This window comes from Mobula birostris, chromosome 8 (genome assembly GCF_030028105.1).
Source record: "Mobula birostris isolate sMobBir1 chromosome 8, sMobBir1.hap1, whole genome shotgun sequence".
NCBI lineage: Eukaryota > Metazoa > Chordata > Chondrichthyes > Myliobatiformes > Myliobatidae > Mobula > Mobula birostris.
Genome location: NC_092377.1, coordinates 45868502 through 45894433, shown reverse-complemented (window position 1 = coordinate 45894433; position 25932 = coordinate 45868502). Strand labels below are relative to the sequence as shown.

Genomic DNA, 25932 nt, shown 5'->3' with positions numbered 1-25932 from the left:
AGCTTGGGTGTGGTGTCAGTTCCTCTGAACTGTTTCAGGCTCATTTTACTGTGACAGATCTGGTCAAGGTGAGCACTGCACACTGCACTCAGGCTTCTTTCAAGAAGCCAGTGGACTTCTCAGTCGTATTTTGTGTGACCACGAGGCTTTTGTCGCAAGCAGGGCAAACACCCTGTGCATTGTTTGGCACATGTGTCATCAGCCACAAAATATAGAACAGTACAGCACAGGAAGTGGCCCTTCAGCCCACATTGTCTGTGTTGACCGTAATACCAAATTAAGCTAAACGTTTCTGTCTGCACATAGTCCATATCCCTCCATTCCTTGCATGTTCATGTGCCTGTCAAAATGCCACTTAATTACCATCATCACATCCGCTTCTACCATCCACCCTCTCACTGGCCGCACATTCCATTAATTCTGCACATCTCCCTTAAACGTTCTCCACTCAACTTATCAGCATGTCATCTAGTATATGCTATTTTTATCCTAGTCAGAAAGACCGTATCTGCCCTATCTATCTCTCTTATAATTTTATGAAGTTCCATCAAATCTCCCCTTGGCCACACAAAATAAAATCCAAATTTATACCTACTATTCTCTAGACTATTCTGATAAACCTCTTCTGCAAACTTTCCAAAGCCTCCACATCCTTTTGGGTGACCAGAGCTGAACAAAAAAAAACCTCCAACTGCAGCCTAACCAAAATTTTATACAGCTACAACATGGTTTCCTAACTCTTACACCCAATGTCCCAACAGATGAAGGCAAACATGCCACATGCCTTCTCCACAAACCCACCTACTTGTGTTCTCAATTTGAAAGAGCTATGGACTGGTATTCCAAGAGACCTCTGTACATCACTATATATATTCCTGCCATTTACTTCATACTTTCCCCTTATTTCTGACCTCCCACTTGTATGGATGAAAATCTAATTGCCATTTCTCTGCCCAAATCTGCAAATGTTGCCTATGGATTGTGTTTTTCATGCAGCAGCCATCTTCCAGGTTTCTAAGATGGTTCAAATGCAACTATATGGTGGTTATCGACTAAATAGAACGATGATTCTGCCAGGATAATGGCTGTAGACACAGATCAACTGAAATATTGAAGGACTGCCTTTCCTTTCATTTCCAGAAAAGGATAGGGTTGACATGTGGTAAAGGCAAAACAATGTGCACCCTGCACCTCAGTAACATTAGAAAATCAACTTCCATATGTCAGTCTCTAGTTAAAGTCAAGGAAATGCAGCTAGCCCTCTTTGTTCCTTCCACAACAGTGGAAAGCAGACTTCAAGCCCTGGCAAATATCTCCAGATACAGCTGAAAGTCAGAACTTCGCTGTCCAACTCATCTGGACAGTCAAGGCAAATGCAGCCCTCCAGCTCCTCTGAAGTTTCAATTGTGGCTATAGAAAGCGGTAGCCTTCACTAGAGGCAGACCTCATCAAGTTAGCATACTTTTTATGCATTCATGTTCTTGGTCTTCTTCCCCTCTTTCTCCTCCATCCCCTCCTCTCATGGCTTCCTGGAGGTTTGCCTCATCTGCATGCCCTTTGTTCATTTTCCTTGTTGTGCTGCAATGCAAGGGGAATATTTGCTAATGCACCCATACCTGTGAGCAACTCAGTTGTATGAAGGCTTGAAATCAGCAAAATCTTTCAATGCCATACTGCTCCCTGTAGGCTTTGCAAGTTGAAATAATGAAACAGGGCATCAGATACTTGCAGAATCAAATCAACATGCAGAAGAAATCAACCAGCAACCAACTTGTAAGTAGTTTCTCATCCTTTTAAATGGTTGCAGTATAGTGAGGTCAGTGTGGGGTTGAGAATCCTTCATGCTATTTAATATATCTATGATGGTATTAGCTGAGTACTAAGGTTCAAAATGGTGGCAGCAGCATTTGAAAATTATGATCTACCAATGAACATGCATGACATCCCACAATAACACTCTCATAATTACTACAATTTAATGCTCAAATTAGCATGCATACTGTGCACAGTTTGAATGATTAAAAGTTGACCATAATAAAGGCTAAAGGTCTGAACACCATGTTCTATGTAAAGGTATTTGGCCACTTGAATTCAACTTGTTTTATCAATCTTTTATTTTTGGACGAAAAAGCAAAACCATTTCATGCTAACCAAAACAGAGTGCCAAAGACAGTTGCCATGAAGATCGTAGCGCAGAAAGGAACGATATGGGGTGAAATAGAGTTTGACAAGAACGTCTAGAGGAAACAGCTGGTTTGGCCTCAAATTGTTCAATACTATAACTTAAAAATAAGTCAGTTTGAGTCATTATTCTTTTGCTGATTAAACTTTGTCATTTACTAAAATTATGGAAGATTTCATTACACCTTACAGAATCGCATATCTTCCTTGAATATCACATATATTTGCTGTTTGCAATATGGCAGTAACAGATCAGTACATCTGCAGAATAAAAAAACCTATCAGATTCAAGTTACTGATTCCCATTGCTGCTAATAACCAAACATCTGAAATTATATTTGTGCTGGAGTTTTATTATTACAATCATAACATTCCTTTGAAGAAGAATATCAGCACAAATGAGCAGACAGTACTGATCTACATCTGTACCTGCTTGCTCGATAACAAGTCAATTAATTGATTAAATTTCTGTTGATTAAAATGTTTCAATCAATTATAATCAATTAATCGCCACAGACCTGCTCAAGATAACCTATGGATCAGGAATGCGTAATAAACACAAGGAATGCATATGTGCGTGAAATACAAATAAAGATATTTCAATCCATGCTCACGCACAAAATCTAAAAGCAAATAAGATTAACTATTTTTTCTAAACCACAAGACAAATGGGCTTAAAGGCTACAAAAAACACCAACGTGGAAACTACACAATACTTAATCATCTTTTGTGATTACTCAATAAGGATTAGCACTAAAGAAAGGTTCAATATTACATTTCCTTCTCTTATGCATTTTTATTTACTTTTGGTAATAACTGACATCTTTAATATCCAGAAATATTGAAGTAGTGTTTTAAAGGAAGTTAAAAAGTGCAAATTCAGGCACAATAAGATGCCCCAGCACGCAAATAATACAATATCAAGTGTTTTACACACAGTCAAAATTACTGCCTAAGATGGAAAGGCTAAATTCCTCGCAGTTTTTTTTAACATAAAGTCCCAATAAGAAGATCAGCACAATATACTGAAATAATGGAATATTCATCCTCCTAATCCATATGCAATTTTTTCAGGAGCTGTTGAGCAATGAATGTGAGGCATGCCTGTATTCAGGATTTAAATAAGATGTCTTTCTAAAACATACAGTTATCATTTCCGCACCATCGCACCCAATATGACAAGGTTAGCATTTTTTTTCCAGCTGGAATGAAGGGACCACAATGCAGTGATGTCTGAAACAAAAAATATTAAGGAATATTATGTTTGTCAGTGAATTTGAGATCTAAAATAACATTTGGTCCCCATCCATTTTTACTTCAGGGAAAAACAACATATTGAATATCAATATCAGGTACAGATGTTTGCCAGGATATTGTCTGCTATTGAGCTAGAGCTAGATCATTCACCGTGCTATTGCACCTTTCATCCTTTCTGGTTAAATCAGGCCACAATCAGATCAACAGCTTCTGCAGAAAATAATGGGAAATTCTGAGCTTCATTAAAGCTGAGACAGATTAACAAAAAATTGTAATATTACTTTAAGGTTACTTGAGCAAAATTAACTGGTCCAAGTTTGAATTCCTAAATCTGTTCACTTATTTACAATTTATTAAAGTTAAATATCCTAAATATAAAACGGAAAGCTGTCTAGCAGGTGCCCCGGTAATCGTTCTCTTCAAATTCTTGTTAAGTCGGATTTCATGTTTGTTTTCAGTTTGGGAAGGTTTATACATTACATTGTTGCTACCACATTACGCAGTGCACATACATTACCAAACAGCCGCTTGTGCATTGAAGCTCTTTCAAACGTAGGACCGCAACAAAAAAAATAATTTTCCTGCATATCAAATTCTGTCCAGACGCCTCAAAGTTTTTGATCCACTGCTCAGCTGTCCTCTGCATATTTCAGTGAAGGCCATTTTAGACTCTGACACAGTGGAACAAATTAATGGAACATACCAGAGCTTCTTTACCTTCCCTCTCCGAAATGGGGATCACTGATTACATTTGAGAATTTGTAAGCACCCAACAAAAATTTCAAATGTCAAAGTGGGCACAAGTGCCCCTGGTACCCAGTAGGTAATACATAATGTTTCAGAAGCGCCATGATATATGGTCACTCGTGATTAAGAAGCAGGGCACTGACCAGTAATTCAGATAATCCCTTCCTGTTCTACATACGTTAAGGTATTTTTAAAGAAGTGTTTCAAACTGTACAATACAGGCTACATGCTGTCAATGCAAAATTCTTTTATGAAAGGCTTAAGGATTGTTTGTCTTTTGAAAAGTAGGAAATGGTTTTCTATTACATTGCTGTTTCTATTGTGACAGTATGAATTCAAAACGGGGTTTGATCAGGGAAACCTTTATCTGCTAAAGAAAAAATGCTAATTCTATAATGACTGAAACAAAAGAAAACAAGAATGCATGCCTGAGAGATATCCGAAGAAAATGCATCACTTAGACAAATGAACCATCAGCATTATCGATCCATCTGCGTTAGCCTCGTCTACATGATAAAAATTAGAAACTGAAAAACTACATGTGAACGAATAGATCAAGTGCACTGGCAAGAAAATGCAAAGAATATTAGCCAAGAATAATGACTTGTACATAATAATATAGTTAATATAAATTGTTTAGAGCCCTTTGGTGCTGACAAATATAGCTGTGCTGAATTTCTGAACCATTGAAGCCACTGAGGAACAATTTTGTAGATTTCATCAACAGCTCTAATTATGTTCCTGTCAAGTCTAGAACAAAGTAATCCATAACTGGGCAGCCCATTCAGAGACAGTAAAGCACAGAGGTAATTTATGCCCAAGATACAAGGCACTTTTGTATTTAGTGTACACAACACTTTGCTAACAAGAGGATGTACAGAATTTACGAGGAGAACCACAAACAGGCAGCTCTTGATGATTTTAACAAATTAAAGACAGTGGGAAAGCTCTAGAGTGAAAAACAACTGTTCAACAACTGCTTTAGTCAGCTCTTGAACCACAACAACTGCAATAAATGATGCTGGTAGCTAGGGCATTAATCTGAATTAATTTAACCCTATAATGTACTGTTCTCCCTTTCCATAATTCTAACTCAATATTATGAGAAAATGGAATGAACAAGATAGGATATACAACAAAACACATGTTCCAGCATCAGCGTATTCATCATTTACATAGTACCTTTAACACAGTTAAATGTCCCAAGGCACCCGATAGGAAAATTATCAGGAAAAAAAATGGATATCAAGCCACAAAATAAATATTAGGACTTATGATCCACAACTTGGCTAATTAGGTTGTATTTTTACAAGGCAAATGGAGGGAATTCCTAAATTAGGGCCTTGACTTCAAATGGCACTGCTACCCACAATGGAGTAATTAAATGGGAATACATATGAAACCAGAATTTGAGAACAAAAACTTCAGGGAATTTTAGGGCTGGGAATGCTATAGAGATGGATGGCATTAACATCTAAAAGATTACGCTTATTGGATATACTTTGAAGAATTAATCTGAATAAATTTATGAAATGCGTAAGGGATGGATACCATATAACATTATCAGAATCAGATTTAATATCATTGGCATATGTTGTGAAATTTGTTAACATTATGGCAGTAGTACAATGAAATACATTATAAATAAATAGAGGAAAAAACAGCGTTACATTAAATGTATACATATTTAAGGAAAAAAGTAGTGATGTGGTGTTCATGGGTTCAATGTCCATTTGGAAATCAGACGGCAAAGGGGAAGAAGCTGTTCCTGAATTGCTGAGTGTGTGCCTGCAGGCTTCTGTACCTCCTACCTGATGGTAACAGTGAGAAGAGGGCATGTCCTGGGTGGTGGAGGTCCTTAATAATGGACGCCGCCTTCCTGCTCCTTGAAGATGTCTTGGATACTACAGAGCTGACTAATTTTACAAGTTTCTGCAACTTATTTCGATCTTGTGCAGTAGCAATTTATACAGCCAGTCAGTGATGCAGCCAGTCAGAATGCTTTCAACAGTACATTTGTAAAAGTTTGAGTGTTTTAGTTGACAAACCAAATCTCCTCAAACTCCTAATGGAATATAGCTGCTTTCTTGCCTTCTTTATAGCAGCATCAATATGTTGGGACCAGGTTAAATCGTCAGAGATATTGACACCCAAAGTCAAAGTTAAAGTCTGTCCTGAGCCATTGTGGCCCATCAGGCCAGTGCTTATGCCGGTTTCTGTGGTGTGAAGCTACTGAGAGTACGAGACTCCCTCCCGGATAGGACACCAGTCTATCACAAGGCTAACCCCCAGCATTTGCCGGTACCCATTTTCAGCTGGGTGGACTGGAGCAGTGTGTGGTTAAGTGCCTTGCTCAAAGACACAACACGCTGCCCTGGCCGAGACTCAAATCCATGACCTTCAGGTCGTGAGCCCAGCGCCCTACCCACTTGGCCACGCACCACACATATTGACACCCAGGAACTATAAATTTCTCTCTCTCTGCACTTCTGATCCCTCTATGAGGATTGGTTTGTGTTCCCCAGATTTACCCTTCCTGAAGTCCACAATCAGTTCTTTGGTTTTCTACTGGCAGGTATGTTTAGAAAGTAATTGAAAAGTTTATGGTCAATTAGGATTTCCTATCCATTTGAGAAACATTCATTAAATCCAGGTCCCCCTGAAAAATTACCAAATTAAACCTCTAAGGCGGGAGCAAAAGCTTCTGAAATATAGTCCCTACAAGATGTGAGATTCAAGTGGCTGGGGAATCATCTCCAAGGAAAAAGTAAATGGCAAAATTCTGTAAAAAGCAAATATTGTGTTATCAAGAAGCAAAATAGTCTAACCTGCGATCAGGTGAGAACTTGAAGCATAATGCATAATGTAGCATTGTAAACTTTGGGGAGCTTTATGTCACATAAATCCTCATAACCATCAACAGCCATTCAGTTCACAGTCAGTTTATTGATTCAACTCATGTAACAATCCATTTTTGTCCTCCAATTAGTTCTTGCGGAAGACTGTGCTCTGTTATATCACTATCTTGCTAGATATTGACAATTTATCCTGCACCAAAAATCTATCCAGTACCTTTTTGAAAACTTCCATAAATCAATCTGAAATGTTTAACTCCTTTAATAAGTAATTTTGAAATTACATTCACTTCTGTCAGAATCCTGATCTATTTAATAGACATATTTACCTTTATCAACCCAGAGTAACATTTACCCCAGATTTTGTCAAACACTTCGTTGCATCAAGAAAGTTAAAAAGTACTCAGAAATTCTGCGTAATGTATTGAACTATGAAAATATTGTGTTTAAGAACCTCTTAATTCTCTAGGCTTCCAATTCAGTCTCAGTACATCTCAGACCCCAATACAAAGAGAGAAACTTATCCTACTTGTTAAGTACATTACTACATGCCCCTAATTTGATTATACTGTATCTTTCACAAAGACAAAGTATGATAATTTCCAAAATTTCTTTTGTGAGACAAACTGAGAAAGTACAAGTGAATGGCAAGAATTCGGTCAGTGTGCCTTTACTTTGTCTCATTTCCCTAGAAATCACCTGGTGAGGGGCATTCAATAACTTTTTATCTACTTCGACAGCCTCTGCTTGTTGGAATACCTTTTTCTGGTCTTGTCTGAGTTCTTAGCACATTTCTAAGGAAGTATGTAAGAACATAATGCCATTCACAGGCAATACAGGAAGGCAGATTACTATCTGAATGGTGTCAAGTTAGGAAAAGGGGAAGTACAACGAGATCTAGGTGTCCTTGTTCATCAATCAATGAAAGTAAGCATGCAGGTACAGAAAGTACCTGCAGTGAAGAAAGCTAATGGTATGTTGGCCTTCATAACAAGGGGAGTTGAGTATAGAACAAAGAGGTCCTTCTGCAGTTGTACAGGGCCCTGGTGAGACCACACCTGGAGTATTGTGTACAGTTTTGGTCTCCAAATTTGAGGAAGGACATTCTAGCTATTGAGGGAGTGCAGCGTAGGTTCACGTGGTTAATTCCCGGGATGGCGGGACTGTCATATGTTGAAAGATTGGAGTGACTGGGGTTGAATACACTGGAATTTAGAAGGATGAGAGGGCATCTGATTGAAACATATAAGATTATTCAGGGATTGGACATGCTGGAGGCAGGAAACATGTTCCCGATGTTGGGGGAGTCCAGAACCAGAGGCCACAGTTTAAGAATAAGGGGTAGACAATTTAGAACGGAGTTGAGGGAGAACTTTTTCACACAGAGGCTTGTGGATCTGTGGAATGCTCTGCCTCAGAAGGCAGTGGAGGCCAATTCTCTGGATTCTTTCAAGAAAGAGTTAGATAGAGCTCTTAAAGATAGTGGAGTCAAGGGATATGGGGAGAAGGCAAGCAAAGGGTACTGACTGTGGATGATCAGCCATGATCACAGTGAATGGTGGTGCTGGCTTGAAGGGCTGAATGGCCTACTCCTGCACTTATTGTCTATTGTCTATACGACATTTCTTAACTTCAAAACTGTGCTAAACAAAATCACAACTGAAAGTTTTTTTTTCCTCTGTATCATAGATGAACTAAAATAGAGATTCACCTAATAAAGAGTGCAATTTGTTAACAGTTGTTTTGAATAAAGTGTATTGGTTTTGAGTTATCACTTCATTAATTAGTTCAACATAATTCATTGACTTTTTTAAAGAACTAAGTTAATTTGTCGCTACTGGTCAGTTTTAATGTTCCACAAAGTTCCCTCCTTGAAACAAATAAATATTTGTAAATTGAGACTATGAACTCAAATTATTTATGACTTAATAAAAAAATGAGCCATTTAAAAATTACTGACAATACATCGTGGCTGAACCAATTGTGCCTACCTGGTTTTCTTGAAAATGTTGAAGGCTAATAAATGAATAGGGGAGTAAATCCAACACAATTTACTTTGAGCTCCTAATACTAAATTGTGATCTTCATTCACCAAATTTCTATTTTAGTAACTTTATGTTTTCGTGAAACAGATCAATTGTTACTTTGTTTAATATATACAGTTTTGGGTTGAGAAATTACTAATCTAAAACTAGGGAACCAAAGGGAAGGACTGATATTCATTGTGCAAGACAGTTACAGTGCAGTAAATAATGATACGATGTTTGTGGAAGAAACAATTAGGTTGCGATTTTGATGAGAAAAGCTGAGAACTGTCAGAGTCAAGTGAGAATGTAGGACTTTCTACGTTCCAGCGCGGGTTATGTTAAACAAGAATAGGTCATTCTGCTGCATGTCAGGAATTTATTTCAATGAAATGGGTATCAATGTAGCAATATATGTAGAATGGTGGATCTTTAACTTAGAGTGATGAAGAAAGAAAAATACAGAACAACCGGCTGGAGTATAAATTGACATCAGAATCATGTGAATGAAAACAAACTCAGAGGACAAGCAGCAGAGATGAAATGACTTGCGAGGAATCTGGATAATTTTCCTTATGATGATCACCCTTTAGGAAGTATGTGGTGCAAATGTTGAAGGTTTTGGAGAAATTCCAGCTAACTCAAGGGCATACTATAATGCGGTCATGGTGAACTAGCGGTGCAAGTAGAATATTATAGGTCCTGTAAGTGAATTATTCTAATATATTGAATGACAGGAAAGAGCACTTCTCCAGTTAATCTGTGTTTTTTTCCTTTTTGGTCAATCTAAGTTCCAGATCCACAATTTCACATACTCTGTTACATAGATACCCATTCATTGAAAGCAGTTCAGCAAAATGACCTACTCTTTGCCCATTCTTTCTGTGCTGGAACTCAGTAGCTCCTGTATTCTCACTTGGCTTCTACAACTCTAGTGCAGGGGGAAAAAACAAAAATCTACTTAATATGTTCCAAGAACAACTCCCTTTGGCTGAACAGTATTGAACTGTCAAAAGCTCCAAAATGACTTTGAGCCAATTCTATCCCACTCAAGAAAATAGCTTCCTCAGTGATTAACAATGATCAAAGGTCTGGGGTAAAGATATACATTAAAAAAACTGATCACCTCAAAACTGAATATGAAATAATTTTTTGAAAAACTGCTTACCAGTTTTATAAACTCTATCAATCACCTTTATCAACAAAATGATTTGGTCATCATACTTCTGTGATATGCTTTTGTGTTCTAAGAGTTAACAATTGTCATTAATACAATGAGACTGTCAGGTTACCCTACTTAATGGCACTGTTAGGCTGTATTTCAATAGACCTGTATCTTCCTTTAAAGCATATTAGTCAAATATGTAGTCAACAGTGAGAATGAAATTGCTCAGTGGTTGTTTTCTTTGCTGGTGATCCACTGCGGCAGCTAAAGGAGGGCTCAATAAATAAGCTGGTAATAGTTCAAGTAAAAATACTGAAGCTTACTAACTCCTGGAGAAGAGTAATAGCAAGCCAGCCAAGCAGCTGATTTGTCTACAAACACACATTCGTGCAAGGCTGGTTGATGGACTGTTAGGCAATGAGAAAAGTGGGGTGTTTCACATATCTCACAAGATACTTGAATACAAGAGTTGTTGTTGAGATGAGCCAAAGGCAAATCATTGGCTAGTGGGTTTCTGAAACCAAATTTTAAAAACAATCTGCCAAATAAATCAACATTTTGCTATTATCTTTCTTTCTCTTCAACTACTGGTTTGTCCAATTGTGTAAGCAACCAATATAGTGCATATGTATGAATTATTTACCAGGGCATTATCTGCCTTCACACTTCTTGTCAGTAAGATTGTTTTAAATGACCACCTTTGATTGCAATGAAATTTCTGTACTTAACACAAGAACAATTTTACATCTTTTCCAATGGAATGTGCATTTTCCCCACCAATTTAAAAAAAATCACAATAATAGCCTTGATAAATGGTCTGTCTTCTGGAAACAGTGGTGCAAGTTATTGAAATTAGTGGCACGTTTGTAAAAGCTATTTGATTCAAAATTCAAAGGAACTACCCACCGTAGCCAAGCTGTAATCACACGGCAGGAAGCTGGCACCAACACAATAAGACAAGCAGTAAGGCAGCAGAAAAAGGAGAAAAGTTTCCGTGTTTTTAAATGGGTGAACCTGAATGAATAAAGGTGTCAGCCGTTAGCAATTTCTTATTCTTTCAGTGTAATCATCAATTTGCGCATCAAGTGATTCAGCAGATCTACAACTATCCGTGGCAGCACAGGAAGCTCTGCATGGTAACGTCCCAGCTAATTTAATGCCCTTGTGTTGTTGAATCAAACCTGACAAGGCACCAGCAAAACATAAACTATTATGCCACGTGAGAATTGGCATAAGACTGGAATAATCTAAATGGCAGAGACAAAAGTGATTGCCAACACGGAAGGCAGTGTTTGTGATATTTGTAAATTTGAGATAAAAGAGGGCTTTGGATAATTATAAAATTATTTCTAACTCATTTTCTGTAAGCATCTTTAATCTATTAGGTCTAAAGCAACTTCCAAAGAAACAATTTTTCCCCAGTTATGTTTAACTAAAAGATTTTGACTTACATTCATTTATAACAGGACTCAGTACCTTGCTTTTGACCATATTCTGTATATTAATGAGTTGGATCAAAATATCTGAGCAATAATAACGAAGCTTCCAGAAGGTACAAAAAGCATCTGTATAGCTAAAGTGACGATGAAGCTTTAGATGGCAAAAATATACAGTGAATTGTGCAGAAGAGTGGCAAAAGAAAATCCAGATTAGTGTAAAGCAGTACATACATGAAATAAGATAGTACAATAAATTGTTAGATAATGAGTGATCTAGACAAGTGTGTTCCATTGATTCTCAAAGTTCAAGAAGGTGATTGACAAGGCAAATGGAATACTGTGTATAAAAGAGTAAGGTGATTATGCCAGTATGGTGCACAATGCTAGTCAGAACACAGCTTGAGTAATATGTACAGTTCTGAATACTATACTACAAGAAAGATATGATTATATTGGAGAAAGTGCCAAGGAGATTTATGAAGATGTTAGGACTGGAAAAATTTAGCTATGAGCAAAGGCTGGATAATCTAGTGCTGCATTCTTTGGAACAGAGGAGGCTGCAAGGAGACTAATTTGGGTTGTACAAAATTATGACAGTGCTGGATAAAATAAATCAAAAGGAAATATTTCTTTAAGCAGAGTGGTCAAAAAAGAGACATTTATTTAATATAACTGATGGAAAAATTAGAAAGGAGATGAAGACAAGAGAGTAGTAGGGATTGGGGTCTTGAACTTGCTGCCTGAAAAAATGATAATCAGAAACCCTAACTACATTTCAAGAGAACTTGGATATGCACTTGAAGAGCTATAATTTTGTGAACTAAGAACCTCCTGCTAGAAAGTGGGTTGCATTATTCTTTTTTTGACAGGCATCTGGACGAAGAGACAAATAGGCTGCTTATTTGCTAAAATGTTCTATGATATTATGAACTCCCAGTAATTAATGTTTTTTTTAAATATATTTACGTTTGCAACCAGGCCAACAAAATATTTTGCATTTGCAGTTACCAAGGTAATGTGCATAAAATGTATATAGTTTAATCCAACCCAAAAACTTATTATATCTTTAAATTTTATATTAATTTATTTTAATTTTCAATCCAAATAAATTACCATGCTGAAATCATTAAATAAATTGTCAATAGATATACCATTACATTATTCTTCCCAAATTAATTTGAAAATAAAAACAGAAAACCAGATTTTAAATGTGGAAAAAATACATGCTATTACATATTTAAGAGGAAAAAAATCCTCTCTGAATTATCTGGTTAATAGTTTATTAGTGCAATTTGAACTACTTAGCACAATCATTTTAGTAGAATCATTTTTCTACATAAATTTAGTTGGTGAGATCAGTCATGTTACTCATATCATAGTATAAGTTAATAAGTTCAAAGATTTATTTCAGTAGTAGACCATGACAAGGAAATTTGCATAATTTTCATCTAGAATGACCATAAAATAATTAAGTAATTATTTAGTGCGATTTATAATGTTTGAAAGAAATCAGAAATTCACCTCCTGCTGGAAACCGGAGATCTCAGCTTTGTTCATCTGGGCGATCACATTCTGCAGCTTCTACTCTGCAGAATTAATGGTAAAGAGCAAAAACTCACTTGTATTTGCACTGTTTTAACAATTTACCTCATCAAAAAGTATTAAAATTGTATATAATCTAAAAAGGAGTTAAACCCTGCCACTGGATTAACATGGTACACAGATATTATTTGAGGTTTGTTAGCATGTGATACAAGTCGGAAATATTTAATGGATTAGAGATCACATGTTTACTAATATTACATGTGAGTGAATGCTATCTTACTCTCCATGAATTAAACCTGCATTTAATTGCCTAGCTAATAAACTGATTGAAATTTAATACGATCCTCATTTTATCAATATGCGAATATCCTATATTTTAAAAGAAGGCATTTAAATGTCTGTATCAAGTGACTATTTGCTATCTTGATGACAGGTAAGTTAATTGATTTGTATCACTTACTTAATAAAAAAAATCAATTAATAATAATTAATCTACAAAATATCAGTACAATTCTACAATAATGACATAATTACAATAGAGAAAAAAAGGAAAAATTGTAAGAAATTGTAAAACCCTCAAATAAACCCTAGAATAAAACTAGCACTTTTATTGTTTCAATACTGGGTAAGTTACAAAACTTAAAACCACAAAGCTATATATTTACTGCAAGAAGAAACAGGTGATTACTCTCTGCAACACAAGCAAGAGCTTGCACATCCTTCTATATATATATATATATAAAAAAAGGTGAGGTGATTCGTAAAACCAAGGGCAACCCATTCATCCTGTCCTGTTATCACATTTGCCATAAGGGGAACCCATTAAGAAGGGTGGTCTAAAATCTTAAAGATAAGGCCTTCAGACATCAAGTTACATATGGATTACACCAGGAATATCCATTTTACCGACTATGTTGATGGACTAACATACCTCACAACAAAATTCAACTATCCAAGGTATTTGCAGCTACACATCAGCAGCTCAGCTTTACACAGCTTCTACTGTTATTTGTTGGATTCATTTTGTAATATTTGGCAGAAATTGATTTTCTGTTTCTCCAATTTTAGATCAAATTGCATTAAATTATACCATAAGACAGAGGAGCAGAATTAGGCCATTCAGCCCATCGAGTCTGCTCTGCTATTCCATCACAGCTGATTTATCATCCCTCTCAACCCCATTCTCCTGCCTTCTCCCCGTAACCTTTGACATCCTTACTAATCAGGAACCTATCAATCTTCGCTTTAAATATATCCAATGACTTGATCTCCACAGCCACCCATAGACTCACTACCCTCTGATTGAAGAAATTCTTCCATATCACTGTTCTAAATAGAAGCCCCTCTATTCTGAAGCTTCCTCGACCCTACGAATAACAAGCTGCCACTTTCTTCTGTCTTTAACTTTTGATCAAGTTGTGGTTATGCCCTTAACGTTGCAAAGCCTTTGCTATACCTGGGGCAGGATGAACAAAAGGTAGTACAGAAATCCACATCCATCATTTGGACACTATCAAAGGTGTTCCTAGAATCTCATGTGACTCAATGTACCTTGCCCTTGATGTTGGTGCATTGTATGCATGACAGGCTGGTGTTGAGGAAGTTCAATCACCAACCAGTCCCCAGATTATTTTATCGCATTATTATAACAGTGGCTAATTTCAAGGGTAAAGAGTCAAATCATATCAATATTTTAATGGGATTTACTTTATAAGATATAGAATCCTGATAACAATTATGTAGCTTATATTAAATGTATTGTTAGTTTGATTGCTCCAGCATGTCCAATGTGCTATTAATTTTAAAACAGCCTTAAAATAATAACATTCACAAGACTGATAAAAGTTTTGTAGAAGCTTACTTGGACCTGTTAAGAAAGACTGAGTGAATGGAGTAGACAGAATAAAAATCATAGATGCAATAAAATCATACATTTCTTTCAATTGTGATTACAATGACATTGTTACTAATAATTAACACAAGAGAGTCTGTAGATGCTGGAAGTCCAGAGTTACACACACAAAATACTGGAGGAACTCAGCAGGTCAGACAGCATCTATGGAAAGGAATAAGCAAAGTCCTGATAAAGAGTCTCAACCAAAAACATCAAATGTTCATTCCTTTCCACTGATGCTGCCTGACCTGCTGAGTTCTTCCAGCAACCTGTGTGTGTTACATTGTTACTCATTCTGTTCAAAGATAAATTTTCAGCATTATGTGACACTAAAACTGATTTTTCCCAATCACTTTTATTCACATAAACTTATGGCACAAACGAAGGCCACTTGGCCCATCCATTCCATGTCAGTTCACATGGAGCAATGCTGTCTGTTCTATTCCTGCTCTTTTCCTAAGGCAGGAAATAGTTACAATTAAACATACACATGTATATTCATTCTTGGTCTTTCATAATCAAACCCACTATTAAAACAGCATCAGAGATGACACTTCCTGTTTAATTCGTCAAAATTCTACTTACTTGAACAAGCAGTACAATTTGTTTTTACACACAAATATTGTCCAATTCAAACAAGATTCAATCCTAACTAAACTACAAAAGTCATGGGATATAAATCTAACTTTGACACTATTTATGTACTTCATCATTAGTTATGCTTTTATGTGGGGGGGGGGTGATATTAAATACTAGTGGGACATATGTTGTCCTTTTGGGTCTGATGATCTAAGAAAATCAATACAGCTTATAAACTAAAGCAAATACCACATACAATACCATAAATATGCCATTGCTATAAATCCACTTTCAGTACAATTTAAAAATGGATTAATAAACAATTCATCTCAGAAACCGTTGGGTTGATCTATGACAGTTCTGCGTAGCTATGGTATTAAATAAAAGAAATGAAAATTAAGTTAAAGGTCCTACACAAGATGGACACTGTCTTTTTAATGCAGTTTTTCCAAGGATCTATGTGGACAGATTTGCAAATACCACTTATCTACATTAAGGGTCAGAATATCCATCAATTCAGCAGCTGTTTTAGGCTGTCACAACAAAGTCACAGTCTTACATAATCTTAAAACCAAAATACAGATCACATTCCAGTGATCCAATTAAGATAGAAATGCTTGCAATCAGCCAGGAAGCAAGTCCTGCAACAGATTGTAGGGCTGTAACATCAATTTCCTAAGTGCATTTAAAGGATTACAATTGTTTCTTCTGGCATGCTGTAGAAACACCTATCAAAGTACTGCATACCACATTACTGTAATTGGGCATTTGAACAAATGCTTCTATTGCAGTAGGAGGTATTGCAGAAGTGAGTTGCCAATATTTTTGCATTTGAACTCCATGCCCTGCAATTTGAGTTGCATCTACAATTTTTACTGTTTATACCTTCTCTGGCAGTAGCATGCTGCGTAGCTGTAAAGTGCATGTTGGTGGACAATAATTTCAGCTAATAAAGAACAGCTTGGGAACTAAGCCTCTTAAGTTGAGTTGACATGGACTCGCATTCAGTTAAAAACATTATCCTAAATAACATCCATCAAGAACACTTACTGTGCCATCCCACAGCCACACTTTGAAAGTCCAGTCACCTGGCTGTACTTCTACTCCTAGTGTATAGAAAGAGACTAAAGACCGCAGCACCAGCGGTGAGGAGCAAGAAAGCATGGTCAAGTCAGGTGGAGGAGCGCTTAAAGGATTGCTTTGAGTTGGTGGATTAGACAATACTCAAGGATTCATTTTTCTTGGTCTGAATGAATTTGCCACAGTTATCACCAAATTCATCAAGACCTGTGTGAATCAATGTGTGCCTTCGAGGACATACCAGATATATCCAAGTCAAAAACTGTGGATAAATCAGGAGATTTGTAGTCTGCTGAGGGCTAGATCTGTGGCATTCAAGACTGGTGATCTAGAACTATTCAAGAAGTCTAAGTACAAGTTTCAAGTTTCAAGATCAACTATCATTCAGTGATACATAAATGTAGACAAACGAAGCGGCATTCCTCCTGGGTCAAGATGCATCTGAACATGTCGACATCTTACTGGAAGTTACTAGCTCCAGAAGGCTATTTTATGTGTGATGAAGCAATTCTGTTTGAGGTTACGGACAGAATTGGATGCACTTCAGCTCTGGCAGAGCGGGTAGGCCCTTACTTCCTACAAAGTGAAATTTAACGTCACGAATGGCTGTGATGCTTCACTCTCAGATGAGCTCAATGCCTTTTATGCACACTTGGAAAGGGAGAATAAAACGACACCTGTGCGAGTCCCTGCAGCATCTGGTGACCCTGCGATTTCTGTCTCAGAAGCCGACGTCGGAACAACCTTTCAAGAGCGAAAACCCTCACTCTGCCTTGGATCACCTGGATAACAGCGATACCTCCGTCAGGCTGCTGTCTATTGATCACAACTCAGTGTTCAATACAATCATACCCTCAGTTCTAATCAACAAGCTCCCAAACCTGGGCCGCTGTACCTCCCTTTGCCACTGGATCCTTGACTTTCTCACCAGGAGACACCACTCTGTGCAGGTAAAAAATAACATCTCCTCCCTGCTGACAATCAACGTTGCAGTACCTCAAGGGTGAATGCTTAGTCCACTGCTCTACTCTCTCTACACCCATGACTGTGAGGCCAGCCACAGCTCAAACACCATCTGTAAATTTGCTGACAACACAACTACTGTTGGCAGAATTTCATATGGTGATGATGCCTACGTGACTGAGATAGACCAGCTGGTTGAGTGCTGTCTCATAAACAACTTTGCACTCAGCATCAGTAATACCAAGAAATTGATTTTGGTCTTCAAAACAGGAAGTTGAGGGAGCATGAACCAGTCCTTAATGAAGGGTCAGCAGTGCAAAGGGTGAGCAGTTTCAAGTTCCTGGTTGTCAGCACCTCTGAAGATCTGTTCCGGGCTCAACATATTGATGCAGTTACAAAGAAGGCATGACAGCAGCGATAGTTCATTAGGAGCTTGAGGAGAATTGGTATGTCACAAAAGACACTCACTAACTTTTGCAGGAGTATCATGGAGAACAATCTAACTGGTTGCATTACTGTCTGGTATGAAAGGGTCACAGTTCAAGATTGGAAAGATCTGCAGACATTTGCAAACTCAGCCAGCTCCATCATGGGCACCAGCCTCCCCAGCATCCTGGTCACCATCAAAGGGTGATGCCTCAAGAAGGAGGCACCCTTACTAAGGATCCCCGTCACCCAAGATATGCTCTCTTCTCATCGCCACCATTAGGGAAGGGGTGCAGCAGCCTGAAGACACACACTCAACGTTTCATGAACATCATCTTCCTTCCCCTCTGCCGTCAGATTTCTGAATTGCCAATGAACCCAGGAACACTACCTTAGTATCTTTTTCCTCTCTTTTCACACTGCTTAAGTTTTTCGTATATATATATATACCTTATTGTAATTTACCGTCTTGACAATGTACTGTTGCCTCAAAACAAAAGTTCATGACACATGCCAATGATATTAAACCTGATTCTGTTCTGATTGCTTGAACAGTTGCAGGGCATGATACTGGGCTCTGTAACATTCATTGTCTGGGTACCACAGATGCCGATTCAACTCAGATTTAAACACAACATGTGCATTTAGATGCTTCCCATCCTGGCCACTGTATTGATATAAGTAGTAGCATGCACATTGCTGACACGCCAGGTATGCAGACTGTGAACTTGGATCCAAATGACCAATTGAACAGGTAGTCAAAACTACTCAATGCATCACCTGCACCAGCCTACCTGCCATCAAGGACATATATACAGAATGGTGCTGGGAAACAGCCAGCAAAATCGTGAAGGATCCCACCCACCCTGTTTGTCCCACTCCAGGGAGGAAGCTTGGCAGCTACCATACCAGGACCACCTGACTCAAAAATATTTACTTGCCCCATGCAGTAAAGCTAATCAACACCTTCACCTACTACCCATCCCACCACACACCACTACTTTATCACTTCCTTTTGTACAGACACCCCTGTGCCTAGCATAATTTTATGAGCACACAATCAATCTATGGATATAAGCTATTGTTTGTATGAATATTTATTGTGTTTTTTCATTATTGTCTTCTTTATCTTATTTTGAGCTGTATTGGATCTGGAATACAGAATTTCATTCTCCTTTACACTTGTGTACTGGAAATTACATTAAACCATCTTGATTCTTGAATGATACACTGAGAGCCAGGTTTGGTTGTGGAAAGACACCCCAACTTTCCCCAGTGAAAGGGATCCCCAGTGTAACAGACTTGAAAGAGGGTTTGTGGCAGGTAAACATTGTTTAATCATTGGACAACTTGTCAGAGGTACACAGATTAATGAGGGAAAAGTTGGGACTGTGTCTTTTAAAAGTGTACTTCCATCAAAGAGACACTCAAGTCCTCACTCTGATGCATTTGCCAACGTAACTTTCCTCAGTTTGTAATCATCTCAGCATCAGCCTGATCTTATTGACAGAAACCATTCGAAATCATATTCAAAAATCCAACCTTGACAAGAACCATATAAACATCAACTAATTGCCTGCATCATTATCCACTACAGAGCCTTTCCAGTAAATGTGGATGACTAGACGACGAAGGAGGCGTTTGTAGATATCACCATTCCCATCTCCCCCAGATCACTTTGAAAACCCGTACGCTTGTGTCCTGGGCTATGAGGGAATAAGTCTGAATTTTCATTTCAGTACTGGATAGAATCTCTACCTGCAATGGGAGCTGAGGCATTGACACCAGTGGTTGCTTCATGATGGTTGGGGCCACCAGAATAAAATTAGAACAGATCCACACTTGGAAGGATGGGGCCCAGATTCTGCACAAAAGCTTGAGCTTGGCTGAAGGTACATGCTCCTTTCTACCTTGAGAATATCTGCAGCCTTTCTGCTAGTCCTGCAGATATTCAAAGGCCTTTGTTTTGCACTTTTATGTGCTATCTCAACCACATTCGCTTAGCAACATAATTGCATGCATCCCTGAAAAGCAAGCACTTGCACAGCCCTTTCCCCAACAATGGTTGCACTTGTGCCCAGTGAGACATCATGTACAAGCCCAGCCTCTGAGGTAATGGCCACATTATGTAAAGTATCAGTCGTGAACAACAAATTTCAAGATTAATGTCAGTGAAAATAAACCTGATTCTGATTCTGAGTAGATGACTGCGGTTGTCAGATTGAGTGATAGGGTGCATGCATCAACTCATGTCACAGCACCCTAGCCAGGGTGTAATCCACGACGATTAGAAAGAACAATAGCACAAGTGTAGAGCTACATTAAAGGGAGAGGTTGCAAGTGGGAGGTTATGACTGCACTAAGTGTGGCTTGTAAATCAGAAGAAACGATGGTATGAGAGGGTAGCATAAAATAAAGAGGAGGAATAGACATGGTCTTACCATGATCTTCAATGGCACCATTACCCACTGACCTTGTGAAAGTATTTCTCATAATGAAACCATTCATTCTTTCAAGGGAATACAACACTGAAGCTTCCCTTTTCTTCCACTAGATTCTCCTACAAGAGAGAGGAAGCACATTAGAAAGTGCTGTGTAATGTGCTTTGGTTATCTGTCTGCCATGGTAGAATTGGAATAATGGAAAGTATGTGAAAGTCTATTGAGGCAGTCCTGATTGTCAATTGTGAATTATGAGCGTATATTGCGGTGAGGGGTAACTGGTGTAGGTGGTGGGAGATTGAACTTGATCACGTATTTGTGCAGTTTTGCGGTAATTCCAAGGTCTCAGATTTTTTTTTAAAAGGCTATCTATATCCTTGTGATGTGACTCCGTATTTTAATTGCTCCTCCAACAGCTGTCACTCCATCTGTCCCTGGAAGTTCTCATGTGCTACTGTCATTAGGGGACCTCTCTTCCCTTGTCCACCTCATTCACAAGGATTCCCAGGTTGTATCTGAAAATCTGAGTGTGAGTCCTAAAGTGTTATCACATGACTCCATCTTCAGCTACTGAAAGCTTCATTCGTTAGTGCTTTCTGCCTGACCGTTCCAAAGCACTGTTGATCAGCCTTGCTTCTTTTGTTCCGGGGTGGCAAACTTTTTGTCTCTGTGGGCTGGATTGCATATTAATGAGCGGAAGGTGAGCCAGATAAATGCCATAAAAAACTTGAAATATGGGAATTATCCATTTAAATACATCTAGTTATGTTTTGCCTCAAATTAATGAATAACGCATGCTAGAAAATCATTTGTGCTTAACCAAGGATGCCAATTAGTAATCAAAGAACTCAGTTTAGTTGCAATTTATTTCAATCAAGGCATCTTTTGAATCTATTAAAAGGACACAAAGAATCTTTAAATGTAAAACGTATGAACATGATGCATTGAATGGTGGTAAATTAAGTATAATAAAAAAGAAAATTTTAATGCAAACAGTCGATAAATCAACGTGAAACTTGATGCTGTTTGTTGCTTGAAAGCTTCTCAATTTTGGGTGTCAGACTTGTTGATGCCAAGAGCAAGACATTATCCAGATGGGCATCAGTCAATCTTGTTCTGAAAGGGTTCTTGGTGTGCTTCATTTTTGAAAATAATTGCTCACACAGATAAGTGCTGCCAAACAATGATGCCATCTTTTTTGCATGGTCCACAAAGTTAGGATACTTCCCACTTGGATGAATATATTTTCTATAGAAGTCAAGCATTGACACATCTTCAGAATGAAATTTTGATCTCAATATGTCGTCACACTGCATCTCAATCAATTCCATTGGAAAAATTTCTCATGCAGTGTCCACCTCCATATCAAATGGAGTAGCAAACAGCTTGAACTCATTTGCATGCAAGCAAAAATCAGCAAAATGAGATGAAAACTCTTTTCTCAATTTTTGGACCATATTCACAAAAATGCCTGAATCCTTTTTGAAAAGTGGGAAAATGTGCACAATTTCCTTTTTGAAGCTGGTACTCCCACAATTGCCGCTTTCTTTCCACTATGGTGGGCCTCGTAATGTCGCCTGATATTTGCCACCTTCTCACAGCAACATTTTCTAGGCAAATGAGACAAACTGGTTTCCCAGCTTGCTCGATGAAGAAGTAATCTGGTGTCCAAGTGCCTTGGAAATTTTGGCACTCGGGTGTCTACCTTCCTGCGTTTTGCATTCACTGCCATTGGAATTTTTTTCTTCAATTTTATTTTGAAACACGAGTTATTCAACAAGTATCGTAGCACATGTAAATATCTGGATATTTAGTGTGGATTTCTTGTTAAAACACAATGATGCTGTTTCTGTTTACAAATTTGAACGACCCCATCTGAAAACCCGCGCGTACATGGAGAGTATCTTATACATACTAATAAGGTAGACTGCCTGCCCGTCATTCGTATATACTAGTGTTTGGTTTAGAACAAAACCCAACCTGTGGCCAGTGTAACAAGACACCATCCATATCTATCAGTGGGTAACATGAAACACTCAGAATAAGGAAAAATCACTTGCGGGCCAGATAAGCATAGTATCCCAATATTTGCTCGTGGGCCAGTCAAGATACCTTCGTGGGCTGTAGGTTGCCTACCCCTGTTCTATTCTCTCTGAACTTGGCCATCCAATATTCTACCAGCTATCATCCAGCACATTGGATGTCCTCTTCAATCATTACCCCTTACTTACTTGATCATGGCAACGGTGGTGGTGGTGGGGGCAGGGGTGATGATGCCGGACAATCACGTCTTCCAGCAAGACATTAGTACAGAAAGCTGCAAAATTACTCAACTCCACCTTGGGCAGTATCCAAGACATCTTCAATGAGCAATGTCTCGGAAAGATGACGTCCATCATTAAGGGCTCCCAACACCCAGGGCAGGCCCTTTTCTCACCGTTACCAGCAGGAAGGAGGTACAGAAGCCTGAAGGCACACACTCAGTGATTCAGGAAGAGCTTTACCCCCTCTGCCATTCAATTCTGAAATGGACATTGAACCCATGAACACTACCTCATTTTTATTATTTCTGATTTTTATGTATTTTTCATTTAACTATTTAATATACCTATATATACTCACTGTATTTTTTACTTTACTTATTTCGTATATTATCATGAATCACATTGTACTGCTGCCACCAAGTTAACAAATTTCACAAGACATGCCGGTGATATTAAACCTGATTCTGATTCTGGGTACCACTGGAAGAAATTCCACCTTCAGCTGCAGCATAGAAACCTCCCTTTTACGAGAATCTGGGAGTATCTTTGATCGACTTATGAAAACTAGTTACATGGTTAAACACCAACAGGAGTACTATTAATACTCATTGAAATCATGCTGGTAAACATACAGCACAAATTTCATGTCCATTTTAAACAGGTCAACTTTGCAAAGGTTAATTGCACATCACAATTCAAGCACTATTCAATTTAGGGTTCCAGATCTCAGTTAAGATGCGTAATGCCTGCCATACTGATGACCAAAGAAGAACAGGATTTATTTTGAAGGCCAAAATATCCCCATGAAGTGCTCTTGCCATTTGAGTAGTGTTGAGACATGAATTGTTATATATGACTGGTTACAGGAATTACGAATCAGATTCCCATTGATATGCAAGGAAAAGAATATCTTTCGCAAAGAAGGAGAGCTTGAACAAAATTATCAAATGGCCTAAATAAATGGGGATGGTTTCTGAAATCGACTTTCTCTCTTTGGGAAGGAAGAGAGGAACTTCTCTCCTCCTTATATTGGATATGCAAATTGGATATAAAGTGAAATTAGGTAATCTCATTTCCGTTATGAGTTTATGCTAGCCCACAGCAGAAAAGTGGCCATAATTTGCATCTTATCACTACTAAGTTGACTAAAATTGGTGATATGGGAAATCAGAAGGACCACTGCAAAATATAAGAAAATTCATTTATGCAGAAGATTGTGCTGTCATAAATTTAGCAGAAAAACAGAAGCAGAAAAAACTAATCATGTAGTGGATATGTTTATGCACTATGCATTTGAATTGTAGTATAAAAAGTTGCTGAACGGTATTCTTGTGTGAAGGTTGTGCTTTTTGATGCCACACACAAATGAACAAAAAGCATGTCATAATTCTCGCATGTCACTAAACGAAGACACCTACATCAAGTTTTCATTTACCACTCACTTTGACAATGTTATTCCGGGTAGCAAAGATAAACCTTGCACTGGCTTTTCTAACTTTCTGCCATCTTTCTCAGGAGTAACTTTAGAAATGAAAGAGTTGACAGTGCCTGAACATGAAGCAGTCCATATTCTCACTGCCATGAAATACCCTCTCTTTTAAATCTGAAACCACACATGCTGTGTGAATCATCTTCGAGTTTAATGGAAGCAATCCCTGAAAACTTCCTTTCCACAACAAGAAAATATGGTGACTATTGGGGACTCAAAAGATCAGGTTTTTTGTGGCTTTTGACTTTTGGCATCTGCATAGTGGCCTCTAGGTCAAGGAAAATTCTCTCCTGGAAATATATTTTCCACTTCATGCATGTTAGCTCAGTCCCTGTGAGCTCAAGAGTAAGACTGAAGTTCCACGATCACAAATATTGCAGCAGATTAGGAATGCATGTCCTTAACACCCTCAGTGACAAATAAGGAAGAGCATAGTATTTTGACTTCCCAGTGTTGCAGAAAAGCTAAGCCCACGGTGAAATTGTTGCTACTCTCTGTATATTAAGACCAGAACCAAACAACTCAATGTACTCAGAAATATTGTTTAAACATCATTCAATCCCTCACCAGTCAACCTAATGCATTCCCTTAGTACCTGCCCTCTGAGTACCTTTTGGCCGTCCTGCTAATCTGATAGTGCTCCTTTCCCATGGGCTCCAGCCAAGTTGATGAAACGATGGCGATAACACATATAAGAACAAGAGTGTACAGCTCAGGGTCTCCAAGATGCTGATTCTGACCATCAGCAGTCCGGGCCAGATGCCTATATGAATTGTGGCTTGGGAGAATGAGTGCCATTACTCTGTGCTGGGAGAAAAGGATGCATTCCACTGGTGTTCTTACTCTATCACCAAGATTTCCAGGTAAACTGTACAATAGACAAAGCACCTCCATTTGAAGGGTCCTCAACCTTCTTCTTTAGGCTGCTCCAATGTGGACCCAAGCCCCCCAGAAGACCACCACACAAACTATCTTTTTTCTTGCTTCCTCTGTCAACCATTCACATATGTTGATACACAAGATGGTTTACTACATGAATCACCTGCCTGTTCAGGAAGTGCCATGGTCTGGGTTGGTGGTTGCAAATGCTAGAGGCACAGAAACCTGGTCTTTTTTCTCTGTAGGATACAACAACTCTGCTGACAGGGTTGGATAGTTCCTACGTCTTGGGTGTTTGAAGTAAGAAAGTGGAAAGTTACAGTTAGTTTGTGGGAGGAGCAAGCATAAAAGGCACATTTGAATGAACTGGGCAGCACAAACTAAAGACATCAGAGGATGAGTGGGAAATGGGAATTGGGGAGGATTAAATAAGAGCATACCATCATCCTCAATAGTCTCCAAAGTGCCACTACCTCTAAGACAGTTGAGCCCATGGTCATTAGTCTCTTCATCAAAAGACCATATTCAGATTCCCAACCTCATACATGCTGTTGAAGCTTGTGGTTGCAAGCCACCTCATCCTGGAAGAAAGAAAGGAAAGTGTGAGTGGCTGAGCTATAATGCGTACTGGGGACGACTAAAGGCAAGTGTGGTTAAGGTGAGAGATATAAGGGCAAGTGCCAGAGTATGACAGGTGTGCAAGT

At 38.3% G+C, this 25932-nt stretch overlaps 1 protein-coding gene across 17 annotated transcripts in view; it reads right to left on the bottom strand.

Moving 5' to 3' along the window:
• Nucleotides 1–25932, bottom strand: part of esrrga (estrogen-related receptor gamma a) — a 240669-nt gene that overhangs the window by 116295 nt on the left and 98442 nt on the right. For 2 of the 17 annotated variants that reach the window (XM_072265116.1, XM_072265114.1), the window contains exons 2-3: nt 13190–13254; nt 11136–11243 (exon numbers count right to left, since the gene is read on the bottom strand). The exons of 11 other annotated variants lie outside the window; for them this stretch is intronic. The gene's annotated coding sequence lies outside the window, so the exon portion shown is untranslated. Of the gene's footprint in view, nt 1–11135; nt 11244–13189; nt 13255–25668; nt 25689–25932 lie in introns of those variants that run through there. 4 more of the 17 variants (XM_072265119.1, XM_072265117.1, XM_072265115.1 and 1 more) reach the window with 3 other exon arrangements.